The sequence below is a fragment of the Coturnix japonica genome, chromosome 2 (genome assembly GCF_001577835.2).
Source record: "Coturnix japonica isolate 7356 chromosome 2, Coturnix japonica 2.1, whole genome shotgun sequence".
NCBI lineage: Eukaryota > Metazoa > Chordata > Aves > Galliformes > Phasianidae > Coturnix > Coturnix japonica.
In genome coordinates, this window is record NC_029517.1 from 111748841 (window position 1) to 111767596 (window position 18756).

Sequence of the window (18756 nt, forward strand, 5' to 3'; positions counted from 1 at the left end):
TTTTTTTTTCATAGTGGACTAAAAGGAACTTTTTTTAATAATGTGCATTTTCTGCTTTGAAGGAACTTTTTCCATTACATTGCATAGTACATGCAACGATGCTTAGTCCTGTGCAAGGTAAAATAGTCTTGAAACCATTTTGTTACTTTATAAAGTGCTTCACAGAGGTCCATACACAGTGTTTGACTTCAACAGGCTTTCCCCCAGTACAGACAAACAGACTCTGTGTGAGGTGTTGGGGGACTAATGCAATGAACTTATAAAAATTCAGAAATGTTCATAGACCAAACACATGCTCCTTTACTCAAAGTACATTAAGTTTTTTCACATATAAGTAAATATATCATCTCACTGCCTGAGATTATATTTATAGAATGAACGAGACTAGAAGTCTTACAAATCAGTCTAAGATGGTTTTACTTTCCTTGATGTAATAAAACTGAAAGTAAATGAACTTCTACTAGAATTGTAAACAGACTTCTTCACCATATACTAAATCCTATGTTTGCTTTGCTAAATCATCCTATACATTTGCTCCACCAAATCTTCAATTCCATGTAAATACAAAATTAAGACCAACAGAAAGCTGTTTTATCTTCTTACATGTGAATTGCTTCTTTTTAGTCACTGACTAAGTAAAAGATCTCTGAATGCTCACTTTGAGGGAAAAATATTTAAGCCTCGGAATGTTTTATTTCAGATGAATCGTGCAGATTATGTTATAGAGATTTATGAAGCAGACCCTAAATAAAGACACAGCTACTGGGGCAGGTCTTTTCAGTTAAATTCTCCCAAGTCAAGACAGTTCTTCTCATGACGATAACTGGTAACTGATCTCCTTGTCTTTGCTTTAACCCCTGTGAGTTTTCATTTTATATTCTTCCTCAGAGTCCTCTTGAGGAGGAGTGAGTGTGTAGCTTGGTGGACATCAGGCAGTCAGCTGAGGTAGACCTGCACCACAGGTAGTTGTGTTGTTTATAGCAAAGGGTTTCATTTTCCACTCTGCAGAGCATTTATACGAAATTGATGTTTGGTTCTCAGAAACCTTGGTGGCAGTGTATCTTGGTTTTCTTTTTGGATGATTATTATTTTTTTTTTTCCTTTTTGGAGTTTGTTTTGACAAAATAAATGTTTAAAAACAAACAAATAAACAAAAAATAAAAAACAAAAAACCATCTGGGGAAGATCAATATGTCAACTTTTCTATGTTGTTAAAGACTACCCTGAAATATGAATTTCTCTAGATCTTACAAGCCTGTGCTCTGTAGCAGATATCATTCACCTGGGTTTTTGTGAAGGTTTTTTGCATATAAATTATTTCAGACAGAATATTATGAGTCAAGCGTACTGGAATTTTCCAGTGAAACTTTGGCTTGAACTCCAGCGCTTATATAACTAGCTTGTTGCCAGATCTGTCATAGCATTCCTGCTGATAGATCAGATGCACATCCACATCTGACATGTTTACCCATATTATGTTTATTTGTATGGGCGATGCTCATGCACCACCTCTGAACCAGAAGACAGTAACTGGCTTCTGAAAGGCATGGAGGAGGAATGTCTTGAACAGCTTTTTGAAATACTTCTCAGCTGTTTCCTGGCTCTGTGAGCACACAATTACAGCCTGTTTCATGGCAAAAGTAGACATTAGTTCAAACTATTGCTGGAGGTATTTTGAAACAACATGCTTGATCTGGCTTTGAAATGATCACTTGTATCAAAATGGGATATTACTGTTTCTCAGGTGTTATATGGCACTGGGTAGTTGAGACTGTTCCTGTTTTCTTTCTTTCCCCCTTCACTCTTCCTTATTTCAACCCAATATGCTGCAGAGGAAGCAGAGTGCTTCTGTGAGCAGGCACATTTCCCCTGGGATTCAACAGGTACTATGAGGTGCTGCTAGGCTTATTGCCTGACTCAGTTTCTCATGAATCAAGCTAAAATATGTTCCTCAAGGCTGAAGGGCCCTCATAAGAAAATAGCAGCCACATCAAAAGTCACTTTAAATTTTTATACATATAAATTTGGTTCAACATACTTACCTGTTTGTTACTATTTAATGTACATATTTATTAAGTTTCCACTTGTTTCAATGGCCTGTAGAAAGCATGATACACAGATAACAGTTTTCTTTCTCGGATTCCCTCCAACATTTCCAATGGCATTTTGTCAGCATCTGCCAGCAAAGCTTCCATTCATGCTGCTCTCTGCCATTTGCATTCTTGGGAACACAGAGCCACAGGGACCTGAATGTTTATCTGGCAGCTACACTGAAAGTACTTCTGAAGTGGTATTTTAGAAACTCTCTACCCTATGATACACAGCAATTCACAGGAATTTGAAAAGATTCCCAACATAACACAGCTTATATAAATACTTTGATTGAAAACTTTCAGAACCAGTTTCATTCTGAGGAAATGACTGTTCTCTTTTGCACCTGTATATATTCTATTGTAATTCTTTTCTAGAATTTTTGAGAGTATAAGATCATTTTCTGAAGAAGATAGAAAACATTTACAGAAAATTTAAAGTCACTGATTGAGTTGGAAAAGTTTGGGGAGGCCTAAAGCAGTTAGTTTTCACCAGAGTTTCATGTATTTGCACTAATCTTCACTGTCATAATATATGAATGAAATTCTTTTCCGCATTTGCCATTTTATCTTTCTTTTTGCTCTATCTATCTATCTTTCCTTTTTCCTCCTCTTTGACTGTGTCTTCAATAACTCAGTCTATGCTTTACCTTGTTAAAAAAAATAATTTAAACACAGTTGCAAGATATCTGATAATTCATTTTGTTCTGTTTTTGGTTTATTTTTGCTTTTTCTTCTGCCTTCCCATGTTTGATTTGTTTTATCATAGAGCCTTTTCGACAGAAGCCATGAATTTCTCCAAGTGAAGAACCTACCATACTTGTGCTTGATTAGCACGATTAGCATCTATGATGACACTGGCATCATCTTGCTTAAAATGCACTTCAGTCCATGTTTAACTGGAAGGGTAACTGGTAGGGAAACTGCTAGGTCACATCTTGATCTGGTAGCTGAGCACCTGGTGAAGGAGTGTGGCTAGCCCAGGGAGTGCAGAGTGCTGTGAAGTCAGTCTCCTTATCTGGAGATATTCAAGGCCTGGATGCCTTCGTGTGGGGTTTGGACTTAATGATCTCTTTCCAACTCCTACAATTCTGTGACTGTGTGAGATACAAATTGAATCTGTTGCAGTCTACCACATAGTAATTCATGGAGGATGTTGACACATTTTCGCTGAAATGTAGCGGAATTTCACTGTGAGGTTTCTGTTAATGAGATGCTGTGAATAATATGTTTCTGGATAATACAGATATTACAGAAGTGATAGCATTCTGTACTTTCATATAGGCTGCATTATACACGTTATGATAAACTATGAAAAAAAAAACGTCATTATTTGAGATGCAAAAAAAACATTCAGTAGTAAATGTATGTTTTGCATTTCTGCGTCAAGAGGCATGGGGGTAAAAGACATTTCCATGTAACGTAGGTGTTTTAGTAGTCGCCATTCTCTTAAAGCTAGGCAGTGTATAATTATCCAGTGTAACAGGAACTAGTTCTGATTGAATGAAAGCCATTGTGTGGGAATGGCTGTAAGAAGTGTGGAATATAGAAAGAACAAGGCAAGAAATTTTCATTTCTTTATAGCTTTCTTACAGTGTGTTCTAATATCAATGTTATGCTATTTTAATTCAATTTAGTATTATATCATTACTGGTGGATATAAAATAGTGAGGCATTAAATGCAAGCTGCATCATAATGGAAATCCTGTATTCACTGTCTCTGTATTAAAACCAAGCAAGCCTTTAATACCACCAAAATAAATCCCAAAGAAATTCAGGAAACAATTGTTAAAATTCTGTTTTGAAGTGTTATTGGTCCAGTAATTCTCAGTAACTAGAGATAACTACTGAGGCTACAAAATGTGACTGCCAGATCTCAGCTCCCTAGCCCTAGCTACTTCTGTGCTGTCTTTTTGCAAAAAGTGACAGAAACATAGTGATGAAAGTGTTTTATTCAATAACTTTAATTTCATGACACCCCATCTCATGTCCTGAAATATTTCCTTACCAGTTCTTGATGTTTGGACAGGAGATAGACTAGGGAAAGATTAGCAAAGGAAATGTTAGGCAGCTCAGACTTTTCCAGAAATATTTCCAGATAAAATATCTGAGTATTCAAAAAATATACAATGTACATAGTAACTCCTTTCATAAAGGGAGGACCAGGTCCCGTAGCCACCTTCTCCTCCATGACAACAGAGACTCTTCAGAATAACAGAATGATAGAATGGAATGAGTTGGAAGGGAACTTAAAGAAGGATTAGTTCTATGTGTAGGGACTTCCTATGTGTAGGGACACTGCTTGTTAGGTTAGTTTGCCCAAAGCCCCATCACTCTGGACTTGAAAGCTTCTCTGAGCAACCTGTTCAGTATTTCCTCATGCTGAATAATAATAATAATAAAATATCTTCCTAATACCCAAACCAAATCTATTATTTATTTTAAAACTATTACTCTGTCCTATCACTACACTTTCTGATAGAGAGTCCATCTCCATCTTTCTTGTAGGCCCCCTTTAGATACTGGAAGGCTACTGTAAAGTTATCCAGGAACCTTCCCTTCTCCAGGCTGAACAACTCCAGTTCTCTCAGCCTGTCTTCACAGGAGAGTGTCACGGAGTTATCTAGATCAATCTATATCCGTGACAGGGGGGCAGTAGGCCTGTGGGCCCCCTGACCCCAAAAATGGGAAGGGAAAAAGAGAAAAGGGCAGGGAGTTGGGCTCAAGGAAACAAACAGAGAAACAGCGACGATCTAAGGAGGAGAACTTATTTTACTAACTGTGATATCATAATGCAAGATAACATGGTATCATACAATCTAATTGAAACTGAAGCTAATAAATCAAGTAAAATAAGAGAGAGAGAGAGGTTTCCAAAGACCGAGAAGTCTACTTTGAAATGAAAGATGCCACAGCTTGGAAGTACATCCACACCCACTGCCAGGCAGTTAGAGAGAGTGAGAGCGTCACTTCCATGATGTATTTCCCTCTCTGGCCATGAAGTCCTCTGGGATGTGTAGTTCTTCTCTGTGCTCCACATGATGTTATGATGTGGAATACCATTAGCAAAAATTACAAAGCCATGACAGAGAGGTACTTCCTGTCATCCTCGTGTCCTTCCTCTAGACCTGTTCTAACAGGTCCACATCCTTCTTGTGCTGGTGGCTCCAGATCTGTACACAATACTGCACATGTTTTCACTGCAGAGAAAGAAATATGTAGTGGCTTAGTACTAGTAGATAAGGCTCCTCAGGATGTGGAAATGCATTTTTAGTCTTTTAAGCTAAGAAACAGTTACCCAGAACCCAGTGAAATAGATATACACAAAAGCAGGAACAAGACTTGAACTACAAAAATTCTAAGCCTTGAGATAAAAGCAAAACAGAAATAATTCATACAAATAGTCACCCGGAGACAGAATTCTTAGGCCCAGAAATGCTTTTGGACAACACTGTTGGTGTGCAAAGGAAATGTGGGGGAGTGAGGACTGCAAAACAGAAACCTATTGGAAAATCAGAGCCCTCTTAGGAAGCAACTAGATGTAGCTGTAACTTCAACATCAGAGTTTCTTATGTATGCGCTACTACCATTCTGGAGCTTAGAACTGGTGATTGATTTGCATCATTTCAATAGTAGTAGGTGGGGAGAATCACTTCCCTTGGCCTGCTAGGTACGGCTCTTTTGATGAGACCCTTAATACTGTTATTATTCTTGGCTGCATGTGTATATTGCCAGCTCACATCCAGTTTTTTTGCTCACCAGTATCCCCAAATCCTTTACTACTTGGCTAATCTTGATCCACTCATTATCTATTTTGTTTGTGACTTCCCTGACCTATGTACAGGATCTTGCATTTGACCTTATTGAACTTCATGAGGTTCTTCAGACCATGCAGAAGTTTAGATTAGATTGAATCTTTTGTTTTAAAAAATGCCTCTCAAATCCCAAAGACTTACAGGAAAATAATAATAACCATAAAAATAAAGACTGGTTAGCATGCTCCTTTATTTGATTTCCATCATCTGGTCTACTTCACTCCAGAATATGTTGAAATGTAAGGAAAGCCAAATGATGTACAGTCAAATAATGTAATAAATGTTCTGACTTCTAAAATAATCACTGAAGACTGTTGTTACTTGTTGCTTTTGCTAGATGGACAATGACTGCCAAGTCAGGATTAAAGAAATTATAAAAAGGAAAGGAACTTTTCATATAACCATATCACTATGGTCATGTTTCTGTATTTTTTTTTTAATAGTTTTTCTAGCATTTCACCATTTCATAGTATGTAAGTTGTTATGGAAACATTCACCATTGGTGTGAGTCAAACTTAGTCATAACCACATGAGCAAAGTGAAACTGGCTTATATATATAGTAGCTGAAGATTTATGTAAAGTTTAAGGAGCAAAAAAATAATTTTATGATGAAATTGAAGCTAAGACATAAATGTGTANAGAGAGATTCTAAAAACTGAAGTTCTTACTCTGGTCTGCCAGTGTGAAAAAAGAGACTCATGACTTCCAGTCAGTTTTATCTTTCCCTCTGTGCAGAAAATGGAAATGGAATAATGAAGTCTCCTGGGAACTGTAGTTCTTCTGAGAACTGGGTAGCTGGAGCTATTGACAAGCCGTGCACTGCAGCATTAGCTCTTTAACTCTGAGTACACTACATGATGCTATGATGTGAAATACCAACAACAAACCACAAAACCATATCAGATAGCTATAGACTATGCAGATTTAATGTTAACTTCTAAGCCAAATATATGTATTCTACAATTAAAAAAAAATAAATTATGCTTTAAAAATCAGTAAAATCTCCTTGATTGAAATAATATCCAGGCAAACGATGGCATGTATATTTACTCACAAAGAGCTATAAATGATATTTTAATTTTTGGTCACCTAGAAAATAAAAGGCCTATGTAGATATAATTCCTCATGTAAAGCATGTTTGTAAATAAAGCAAAGAGCTAGAAGCATGATGATTTACTAAGAGCAACATCTGCTTAACACACAGATTCATATAAAACATGTTTTTTATGAATTTTAGTTCTGTCCATGAAGTTTCATTCTCTCTTTCTAGTTTTTTGATGGTCTGGTTTCTCAAATACCATACTTGGGAAAGTTAATATGAATTTCTTGATAGTAACAAATGTAGAATCAAATCAAACGTATCTCACTTTAGCCTAAAGGAAGTACATTTTTAATATGGACAGAATTGTCCAGACTTTATTTTATAGTCATGACAGAGCAGATTGTAGGGTTGAACATGCAACAAAAATTCCTCTTATCTAGGTATAGATGGGATGAGTGAATCACCTTTTTGCAGTGCTCACCTCTATTAACTGACTAGAGGGGGAGCTTAAACCATGAATGTAAAGTAGCTAATTTATTAAAATCTTAGCTTAAGTGAGATTAGTCTTACCTATTTAGAAATTCCTACTATTTTTGTTTGGTTAGATGGTTCATCAGTAAGAGCTCAAATAAATAAATAAATAAATAAAGATATTAAAAAAAAAAAAAAAAAATCATTGTCTTCTTCTGAACCAATTAGCTCTATAACTGAACTATCAAATGTTGTTTTCTACCTAAATTCAGCACGTTTTTTTCATTCACAACCTATTAATTGTAAGCTTAATGCATTTTCTCCAGATCTTAATAATTTCAAACTGTTGCTTTAATTTGTGCATTGTATCATTTCACAAATGCATCAGATATTTCATTCTTTTACATGTTATTGTGGGTTTTTTTCTGACAATTTATATTTCTTATGTGTCATTTTTCATAAGTTTTATATCTTTCCCAGATGCTTATAGTCTCATGATGGTTCCCTCGATGCTTAATAGAGTTTTCTTTATGGACTACATGACTCTCAAAATGGTTCTTTTTTATTGCTATCAACACTTTTAGTTCAACATTGGTTGTTTCTCTTGGTATAGGTTGTAAGGATGTCTTTCCAATCCTTAAAGGAAATTATAGTTGAATATTTCAGGCTTGCTAAGTATCGTCTTGTCTTTTTTCCCATTAATGACAATGATAAATGCTTCCTAAATTCAGAGGAATATAACTAGGAGATAAAAGTTTTTCAAAATTTCTGTCAAATGCTAAAACTATTGATACATTTTTTACTTTTACATGTTTTAGAAAAGTGTTATCCAAAAATGTACTGATTCTCTGAAATCTGTGGATTTGGAATGGTTTCTTTATTATTTTCTTATTTTGAGACAGGCAAAAAGGGATGTTTGTTTGACTCTACAGAAAGCATGGTAGTTCTGGATTATCTCATTATTTGAACTCAGTTAAGAGATATGTTATTGCACAGAACAGCAAAACTATGTTAGTAATTTATATTGCTTTCCTATGCCTAATTACATTATTTTTCTTTCTTTTAGCTATTGGGAAATACAATTGCTTAAGTGTAATGGCTTTCCATAAGTATTCCACATGCAGTCTTGCAATTTTTTTATCTAAATTGAGCTCCAACTCCACCTTTTCACTTCTCTGCTGGCTTCCTGCAGGGAACAAGTGGGTGAGGAAGCACCAAGGTCTCCTGTCACCTGACAAAAGATGCTCAACCTTTGACATTAATAATTCAAGAATACACATGGTACAGGTTAATGTAACTTCAGTGGGCCATTACATAGTTTCTTGACTTTAGATTAAGAAATTCAGAGACTGGAACAACATAATGTACTCTTCTTTGTTTGTGTAGCTCTTCAAAAAGTTTTATTAGCACTGGACTAATTAGCACTGTAGTAATAGTAGCATCGTTTGGATAGTAAAATAACTAAGTGAACAAAGAGCAGCAAGGTTATCCAGCAGAATTATGAAATAGTTTTTATTTTTGTTTGTTTGTTTGTTTTTTCCAATGGCATAGGAATCTAGATTTTCTGTGGGATTAGAATGGCTTTAAAGCTTTACTTTAGTCATTGTCAATGTAAGCAGTTGTGGTGTGAAGCAAGAAATGATTTTAGAAAACTTTTCATGTCTTTTACATATATTTTTATTAACATATCCCCTATATATATATAGTGGTTTTCAAGAGAAAAATAATATGCTTAGAACATCATAGAATCATGGATTCATAAAATGGCTTAGGTTGGAAGAGACCATTTATGAATTATCAAATTCCAGCCCCCTGCCACTGGCTTTGAAGATGTTACTTTTTCTTTAGGAATGTCAGTTTGCTTTGCTTAGGAATGTTTAAACTTAAATGCACTGTAATTCAACACGTGGATTGTTATTTATGTGTGTTTTTGTTGTAACTTAACTACAGTAGCAAGTTTATGATAAGTATTGGTAAAGTTAAGATCTCAGGTCAAAATTAATGATAATGCAATGATTTCCTATAGTAATCCTAGAGCTGTGTAGCAGTTGACAGCAGACATAACTGGATGTGATTTAACAGCAAATTAGTGATTTAACTTCAGCATATAGATCTAATATATTTTCAGAATGGTAAGTCTTGTTTTTCACATAAGAGAATGTCTTACAGTGTAGTTTTGTGTGTTGCCTTTTATTGTTGCAGAGCTAGCAAAACCAGGTAAAAGAAGTGCATTCATAGGGTTTATTAGTTCTGGATATTGTAATATTTATGAGGAAATCTCTGTACTTGTGAAGATATCACTTGGGAAAAAATAATATTTAGAAAGATCAGCATTTTACCTAGAATTGTTTTATCATATATATATATATATTTAACTCTTCTTGTAAGAAATTTTCTGGTGAGTTTACCTAGGGATTTAGTGACTATCCAAAAAGGAAAAAAAAAAAAAAAAATCAATAACAATAACAACCAAAAACATTCTTACTTAATCTTTTGCATGATATATATTCAAGTCATGCAAGGAATAAATCAGCACTATCCAGCAATGTGGGCTGTGCATTGAGGTAAATTTATAAGGTCTATAACTCCCAAAAGAAAGGCAGCGTGTCTGCTGTGAAGGTTGAGGCTTTGTGAATGTGAAATGGAAGAGTATATTCTGTTAAGTAACAAAAGTGAAAAGAACTCGAGAACCACAGACAACCAATTTAATATCAGGTCCCAGCATTATTAGTAAATTTTCTGATGTGTTCTTTGAATGTATGAACAGAAGAACACTCATAAAAATTGCAAAGTTCATTAAATATGTAATAGTCATTGCTAAATTCCATTGTGCACATTTTAGGAATCAACAGATTCAGAAAGTGTTAATAAACAACAACAACAAACAAACAAACACAGAACTTGTAAATGGCCTGTATATTCAGAATAAGGAATTTTGAACTACTGAGTTGAACCATAATTCAGAGAAGATTGGAGCAAATACTGAACATTGAAAGTAAAAAATAAGGACAAGAAAGTTATTTGATACCAAGGGAAAATGCATTTTAGAGTCATTTATTCAGATGCAGTAAATTTCATCGTATGTGAGAACTTCATATCAGCACTGTATATGAAAGTTATGAAAGTTACGCTACATATCAAGTAGAAGTTGTGAGTTTGATATGGTAAGTTTCATTATTTTCTCACATGCAGGATCTTCTGGTTTATTTGTTCCCACTGTTCAAAATTCTATCTTTGGTATTTTGTGAGCATGTGCTATTTACAAGAGAAATATTGTCCATATGAATAGCCTAAGTACTGTTTTGGCACCCTTTGCACTTCTCATAAAACAAATAAGGCCAGAAAAGACAGCAATGACAACAGTGACAGAAGGAATTCCACCTACATGACTGAAAAGAAACATTTTTCCAAAAAGAGGCACAGTTCTGTTGCTGGACACTGCATGGAGGTGGGAGGGTGAGCTGGGTGGAGAAGTATGATGTTGTTTACTTCACATCGACTGGGCCAGCTAGATGATCTCCCCATGGACATGAGATCTGACACAAAAACCTGGAGAGTAATTTAAGAGTTCAGCTGAGCTGGGGGCAATCACTGACTGCTGAATTCCTCTAATGTGTCAGTTCATCTGGAAACATCCAAACATGAATGATAAGGGTGGGTAGGAGGAATAGGTTGCTTCTGAAGGGTGGTGATAAGTTTTCAGAGGTCATAATTGCTGCTAATCAAATGTCCATGAACAAATGGTTCTGTTTTGTAACAAAATAATAGGGATTAAAACAAAGCAAAAATCCATAAACAGAAACAAACAAGCAACTGTAGGAAAATAAAATCTTTTTATAAAATATTTGGAAAAAATACAGATAGTTAATTGAGGAATGTTTAAGACTGTCCTTGGGGTATTTAATGTTTAAGGATAGATCCAAGGTAGTCTTGTTCCTATATTGTCAGCCCCTCAGTCCTGTTACAAGCAAATGGTATGAGGTCTAGAGACTCTGGGCTTTTGAGCCAATTCACTCTGAGTTTCTGGGGTTCCAGTAGGTTCTGCTTACTTAAATACCTGAGGCCATACATGAACTTTTCCCCCTTTTCCTTTCTATTGCATCAATCAGTCTGGATTACCCAGATCCAGGTTTTCAGGATGCTCTATTTGCTAAGCAATGTCGACAGCTGGTAGATTTGATTTCAAGCTAAGCCTATAGGCTATTTCTGTTTCATAATTTAGATGTGGTCTTTCAGTATTACGATGCTTTGTGCAGTGCCTATATCAGATTTTTGAAAACACTAATTGCAGAATAGTAATGGCAATGAATCCTTCTTATGTATCACTCTTCTGTGCAAATGCAAGCACTGTTTTTCTTTTATATCTCCCTTAATTTTCAGTTCCATTCCCACAAATTATGCATGGGTATGATTATGGAATAAATTGTCAGTGAACGAGGATGAGGACATAGAGCTCCTGTGTGTTTAAACAAACAAAGTAACATTTCTATGAAATTTCACTGCATAATTCTCTTGTGTGAATTTTGGGAGGAGATAGGATTTTAGTAAGCTGTCTTCAGTCCTGTAAGTTCAGTGCATCAGAAACAACATCCAAATTAGTATACCTAGGTATTACTAGATTACTGTTTATTCCTCTGAAAAAACACTACATTGATATTCTGCAGTTTTTAGAAGGCCAAATTACACATTTTTGTTTTTTCTCAGTCATTTTTTTTTGTGTGTGTGTGTTTCTCTAATAATTTTCATAGGATCTATCACCAATGTTTGATTCTAAACAGAAAAATATACAAAAATCTCAACAGCAAAATTATCAAGACTTAATTCATGGCTGGTGCCCTCTTTGGATAACATCAAATTAAATTTTCCGGAAATTTAGTAAGAAAACTGATTACTTTTACTTATAAATTTCAGTTGTAAGTACATTGCCATCTGAGTTTTCTCAGGCAGAAAAACAAACAAAACAAAATGAAACAAAACAAAAAACAATCTCATCACCCATTTCCTCATAGAACAGTAACATTTTGCAAATTAAAATGTCTTAAATCCCCAATATATATTGACTGTGTGTATGTGGATGGCTGTACCTGAATACATGTATTAAGCCTTTTTAAGTGTATAGATTTTGCACAACTATTGTGCTTCTCAAACAGTTTTTAAAGATAAGAGAGAAGAAACCATCACAACAGCAGCTGCCAAAATGTGGATTATCAAAGCTGATTACATGATGATTATGCAGTAAGATTGGAGAAGCTTAAAAATGTGACTATTTTTTTCAGTCTACATAGCTGACTTTAGAGTAAACATTTACCCTCCTTCCACCTCTATTCAAGGTTACTAAAGAAAATGGCCAGTCTCCCTTTGCATACTCTGAAGTAAACTTGTGTTTTGTTATACATAATCCTGGTGTTATGACTTTCTGAGTTTGACAGAAACATTGTTTCCTCTGACTGCTATGTAGAAAGAAGAAATTCCAGATTTATTTGAAATCTTGGAATGAGGTCTCAATGTAGCAGTGGATGGGAGATAAGCCAGTGATTCAACTGATGGTTAAGTCTTCATCTTTCAAGATGTTCCCATGTAAAATATCTTTGTGCAGATGTTCTCCATCTTACATGGCATTCCTCAGATTCTGTGCTGCAGGTTAGCTCAGTTCTTGGGCAACACTGAGACTTGAACATTTTCATATGAAAATTTACTATAGGATGGAGTTTTGGGTGGAAGGAAAGCATTTTCTCTTCTGACCCTCATTACTGGTTGACATTGCACATGATTCATCTCATGTGATGTGGGATAATTTGTAAAGTCCCCTGATATTCCTCACATCATTGAAGTTTTCATCTACTCATGATGTTAATAAAGTATAAATTATGTGTATCAGCCCTTGGCACATAGTTAATTGCAGTAACAGAAAATATATAAGATTAGCATTTTGTAATATTGTTTCTATTCAGTGCCAAAAACAACCTTAATTTATTTCACGATTCATGAAGTTATTCATACCCCTGACACTGTATTCTCATCACTGGGCAAAAATGATGAAGCTTCTTTATGAGAAGATGATAAATAATCTAACAAAAATTTGTAGTTCATTCATTGTAAAAGAAGATTGCCACTGCAATTTTATATAATTTTCTTAACCATTGCATTGATATCTCTTTTTGTCATGCAGCTGTATTTTCATACTTATTAGTTTAACTAATGCAAGACAAGTATATATTGTACTTTATATAAAAATTAACTTTTCACACATGAAAGTGCTTTTTCTAAGCAGATTTTAAAGTCAAGTTTTTATGCCATCTGTCAGATTTACCCAAGAAATAGGTTCAAGATTTTAGACCTGATCAGTTTTCAAATTTCAAATCCTTCTGGGTTATCAATTTTTTATAAAGATTCTGTCATAGACTGCATGCTTAAAAATGGATCCTGAAAAAGAAATAATTATTAGACCTAGTTTTGTGTTTTATAACAAAACGACATAAAAATGTTTTCTTATCCAAAGTCTCTTTGCGGTGACATATCTAACTCTGTCGCTGCACGCAGAGATCTCTGCCCATGGCCTGGGCTTTTTGACAGCTGGCAGAAGGGCAATCAGTGGTGTGGAGATCTGTATGTTCTTTCATTTGCTGTCCATGTAGCATTGGAACAGACTGCCAAAGGAAGTGGTGGAGTTATTGTCCCTGAAAGTGTTCAAGAAACGTGTGGATGTGGCACTGATTTAGTGGGCATGGCATGGTGGTGATGGATTGACAATGGGACTTGATGAGCCTAGAAGCCTTTATCAACTTTGATGATTCTATAATTCTTACAATTTATTTTTTTTTATGATTATTTACAGTGGTATTTTTCTAGATGGACACCTCAGCATTTCACTGATAGACTGCAAATCAGGTGTTGGTGCCCAAGTGATGGCAATGGGGAACTGAAGAACTGCTCTGTAAGAAGATGCAAGAGCTGCCCTGTGCAGGATGCAGCCAGTTCCAAATGGAACCAACAGCCCCACAGCAAGGCACAGCTGAGCTTAACAGCCAGGCTGATGGTGCCTCTGATAAAACGCAGTTAAGAAAGATCAGAAAAAAGCTGCACAGGCAGTGATGAGTGAGGGAAAAAGTAGGAAAAGTAGTCTTGGGAACACCAAGAAGGGAGATGCTCCAGGCACTGGAGGGTGATATTCCCCTTGCATTAGTTTGGTATGCCCTGAAAGAGTGGAACTGTAGCAAGTGCAGAATTGGAGCAAGTTCATCCTGGGGGACTGTAGCACATGAAGAGAGCCCTGTGGTGGACTAGCCAAAATGTGATGAGGAAGCAGTGACAGAGGAGCTGTTATAGAATAACCACAGCCCCTATTAGCTGTGCTTCTCAGGATGAGATGTAGAGGAGGGAGAGGAATCAGCAGTGAAGTTGCAACTGTTTTGTCCATGTTGATAACTTATAAGTGCTCTATCCCTGTTCTATCATCTATGAAATTTTCTGACTTATTTCTTCCCTGGTCCTGTTGAGAAGGGACAGTGAGAAGGGTGCTGGGTGAGTGCCTGGCTACTGGCCAAGGCCAACCCCACCACCCACTAAAATACAGATCAACCTCTCTTGTGCAAGAGTTTTTTTTACCCCAGATGTATTTCTTGATAGATTTGTTGATTGTGACTTCTGATCTTACACTGACTTATCACTTCCCTTCTTTATCCTGTTCCCTATTGGTAAACTTTATATATATATATATATATATTAATGTGTGATAATTTGTATGCTACAAGGAGCATGCAAACATACACAGCCTCATTTAGAATTTAGGTGTTAAGATCAAATCTTGCTTTTGAACAAGGCTCTGTTTTAGACTTTGTTAGAGACAGAGTATACAGCATAGTAATAAAAGTTTGCTATAATGCATCTTATTTTTCACCTGATTTTTAAGTCACTCTCTAATTTTAGTTTAAAATAACATTTTATAGCAAAGTATGCTTGTGGTCTTCTTTTCAAGTGGCATTTGCAGTGGATGATTATTGCTGTTTAGTTGTTGTTTTTCTTAACAAATGTGTTAGGACTCTGGTTTTTCAGATAAAAGATAAATAATAGTCAAACCTTTTCAGAACTTCAGTATTTGGTTGTATTTTGTTGTTGTTGTTTTGTTGATTGGTTCTTTTTTGTTTGTTTGCATTTTGTTTTGTTCTTAGTTATTAGCTACAGTTTCAGAAGCTTGGAAACAATATAATAGCAGAAGGAAATATACTCAATTTTTGTCATATCTATTCTTTTCCAGAAAATGTTTTCATTTTTTTCTTTCACTCTAATGACAAAAAATTGCCTGTGATTGTTTTGACACAGATGAAATGTTTCAACACACCACATGAGCACTCCTGCTCATTTATAATGAGAGTTAAAACAGGTTTATCTAAGGTACTGAAGCTGCCCAATCACAAAAATTCTCAGGCTGTTCGTGTTCATCTTTAGATTCAATGAACAAAATGTTCAGCAGTAAATTTTGTTTGCTATGATCCCCTGGCTTTTTTTTTTTTTTTTTTTTGTGTGTGTGTGTGTTCACTTGTACGTATAATGTCTTATTACTATAATCACTTAGAGACCAATCTATCCAGTCTAGAATAAAAGAGTATGATGGTTGCTTGTATATGAATCATGCAAGAATTTTTCCCAGATTTAATTAGTCATTTACGCTTGGTCACATTTTTTGCTAAGCTAATGAATAAAAGTGAGTAAATACATGCTATTGGAAAGTCATAATGTCCTCAGTGTGAAAAAAGATCTTAATGCCTTCTTTACATTTGCCTTTAATAGGCAGATCATTTATCCTCAGGGCACTTTACTTCCTGATCTGGAAGTCTGGGATGCTACTCAGAATACACTCCCAGTGATTCAGGTGGAGACAGTTGGAGAGCTCTTCCTCCATCTGAACTGTTAGAAGTCCATGGGATCATACAGGCTCCACACTTGGGTGCTGAGGGGGCTGGCAGAGGTGATTGCCAAGCCACCCTTTGCCATCTACCAGGACTCCTAGTTATCTGGACAGGTCCCAGGTGATCAAAGGCTGGCTGATGTGAATCCCATCTACAAGGAGGGTTGTAAGGAGGATCCAGAGAACTTCAGGCCTATCAGTCTGACCTTAGTACCAGGGAAAGTTATGGAGCAAATCATCTTGGATAAGATCACATGGCATCCATGGATGAGGCCCAGCCAGCATAGGTTCATGAAAGGCAGGTTGTCCTTGATCAACTTTATCTCTCTTGACAACTGATAGATGAGGGAAAGGCTGTTGATGTAGTCTTCCTAGACTTCAGCAAGGCCTTTGGCAGAGTCCTTCACAGTTTCTTGGGGAAACTGGCTGTCCATGGCCTGGACAAGTATGCCCTTCTTTGTGTAAGGAGCTGGCTAGAGGGCCGTGCACAGCAGGTTGTAGTTAATAGACAAAAGTCCAGCTGGTGACCCGTTAAAAGTGGTGTCCCCCAGAGTTCGGTACTGGGGCTCATCTTGTTTAATATCTTTATTGATTTCCTAGATGGGGAAATTGAGTGTACCTTCAGTAAGTTTGCAGACCAAGTTGGGAGGTAGTTTTGATCTGCCTGAGGGTAGGACGGCTCTTCAGAGGGATCTAGATAAATTGGATCACTGGGTTGAGGTGAATGGGATGAGGTTCAACAAGGCCTGCACTTTGGCCAAAATAACCCCATGCATCTCTATAGGATTGGGGCTGAGTGGCTGGATGAATGTGAAGAGGAAAAGGTAACTGGGGGTGTAATCATCCCACTGTACTCAGTACTGGCAAGGACGAATCTCGAGTACTGTGTTCAGTTTTGGTCCCCTCACTATAAGAAAGACACTGAGGCCCTGGAACATGTCCAGAGAAGGGCAATGATACTTGTGAGGGGTCTAGAGCATAAACGATATGAAGAGCATCTGAGGGAGCTGGGATTGTTTAGTCTGGAGAAGAGGAAGCTCAGGGGAGACCTCATTGCACTCTACAGCTTCCTGAGGGGAGGTTGTCATGAGGAGGACTTTGGCCTCTTCTCCCAGGAAACAAACAAGACTCAAGAAAATGGCTGCAAGTCGCACTAGGGAGATTTAGATTGGACATAAGGAAAAACTTTTTCTCTCAGCGAGTGGTCAGGCACTGGAAAGTCCCACACAGGGAGGTAGTGGAGTTGCTGTTCCTGGCAGTGTTCAGGAGGCATCTGAATGAGGAGATGCAAGATACAGTTTAGTAACCAGGATATAATTTAGTAGCTTGTGGTAGTAAGGGTAATTTGGATGTTGTTTTCATGAGGATGTACACATCACGTAGTGATGAGAAATATATTAGAAATATGGTCCAATTCCTGCCTTTGCAAATAGTGTTTCTATCACTTCAAAGAATTAGGCACACTATTCTTTAACTGGATCTGTTTAGTGGCAATCCCTTCTTTCATTTCAAAACTTTTCCCACGGCAACTTTGTACTAACACATCTTAGGGCCATGCCTAAATAATATGGCAGCTACTGTTTATGCTGATGTGTGTTGGCTTTAGGAGTCACAAAGATACCTTGTTTATTTATCTGGAAAATTTTTCTCAGATAATAACAAATCTCTATCTGATTGGTGTCTTATGTCCTAATTCCAGTGTAACTAAATTCTGTTAGTTTCTTATAGAGGAGCTGTAGACTGTCAAATTATTTGGAACTGATTCTATAGGAACTTTGTTTCTGACATCCCTAAGGAGCCTGTCCAGTTCTGTAAGGGCTTTGTCTGAAATTGAACAGCAATTGACCTTTCTCAACTACCAGGTTGGCTTGTGAATTTTGAAAAGAAGAAAATCCTCACAAACTGCAGCTTTTAAAGCTTCTGGTCTCCAATTCCAAAGCAGTTGTGATGAAGGAGTCACCTCAGAGTCACAGACCCCAGAAATCTCTGTTCTCCTGAAATCCACTGGGCAACCTGGCAAGTATACTAGGCAAGGTTTTATTGGATACTTATCAGTGTTTTGGCAAGCTTTAGTTGAAACAGATGTTTATATACAACATTTTTATTTCTGAAACATGTTTCATTTTAAAACTATTTTGGTTTATTGCCCATGCTGTCCCAATTGGAAAGCTGCTACAGAATCTTCTGGCTCTGATGATTACAAGTTCTTATTTCCAACCTAAATGTATTTATGGTTCATACAGATTTATTTTATTTTATTTTATTTTATTTTATTTTATTTTATTTTATTTTATTTTATTTTATTTTATTTTATTTTATTTTATTTTATTTTATAGAAAGAAAAAGAAAAAGAAAGAAAAAAGGAAAGAAAAGAAAATAGAGAAGAAAAGCAAGAAAGAGAAGAAGAAAGAGAAGAGAAGAGAAGAGAAGAG

General features: G+C 36.2%; 1 long non-coding RNA gene across 1 annotated transcript in view; it reads left to right on the forward strand.

Moving 5' to 3' along the window:
- LOC107310296 overlaps positions 1 to 9562 on the forward strand; it is a 55645-nt gene extending 46083 nt beyond the window's left edge. Inside the window, exon 3 of the long non-coding RNA XR_001553550.2 lies at positions 9446 to 9562. This is a non-coding gene — a long non-coding RNA (uncharacterized LOC107310296). The remainder of the gene's footprint in view (positions 1 to 9445) is intronic.
- The last annotated feature ends 9194 nt before the right edge of the window (positions 9563 to 18756 follow it).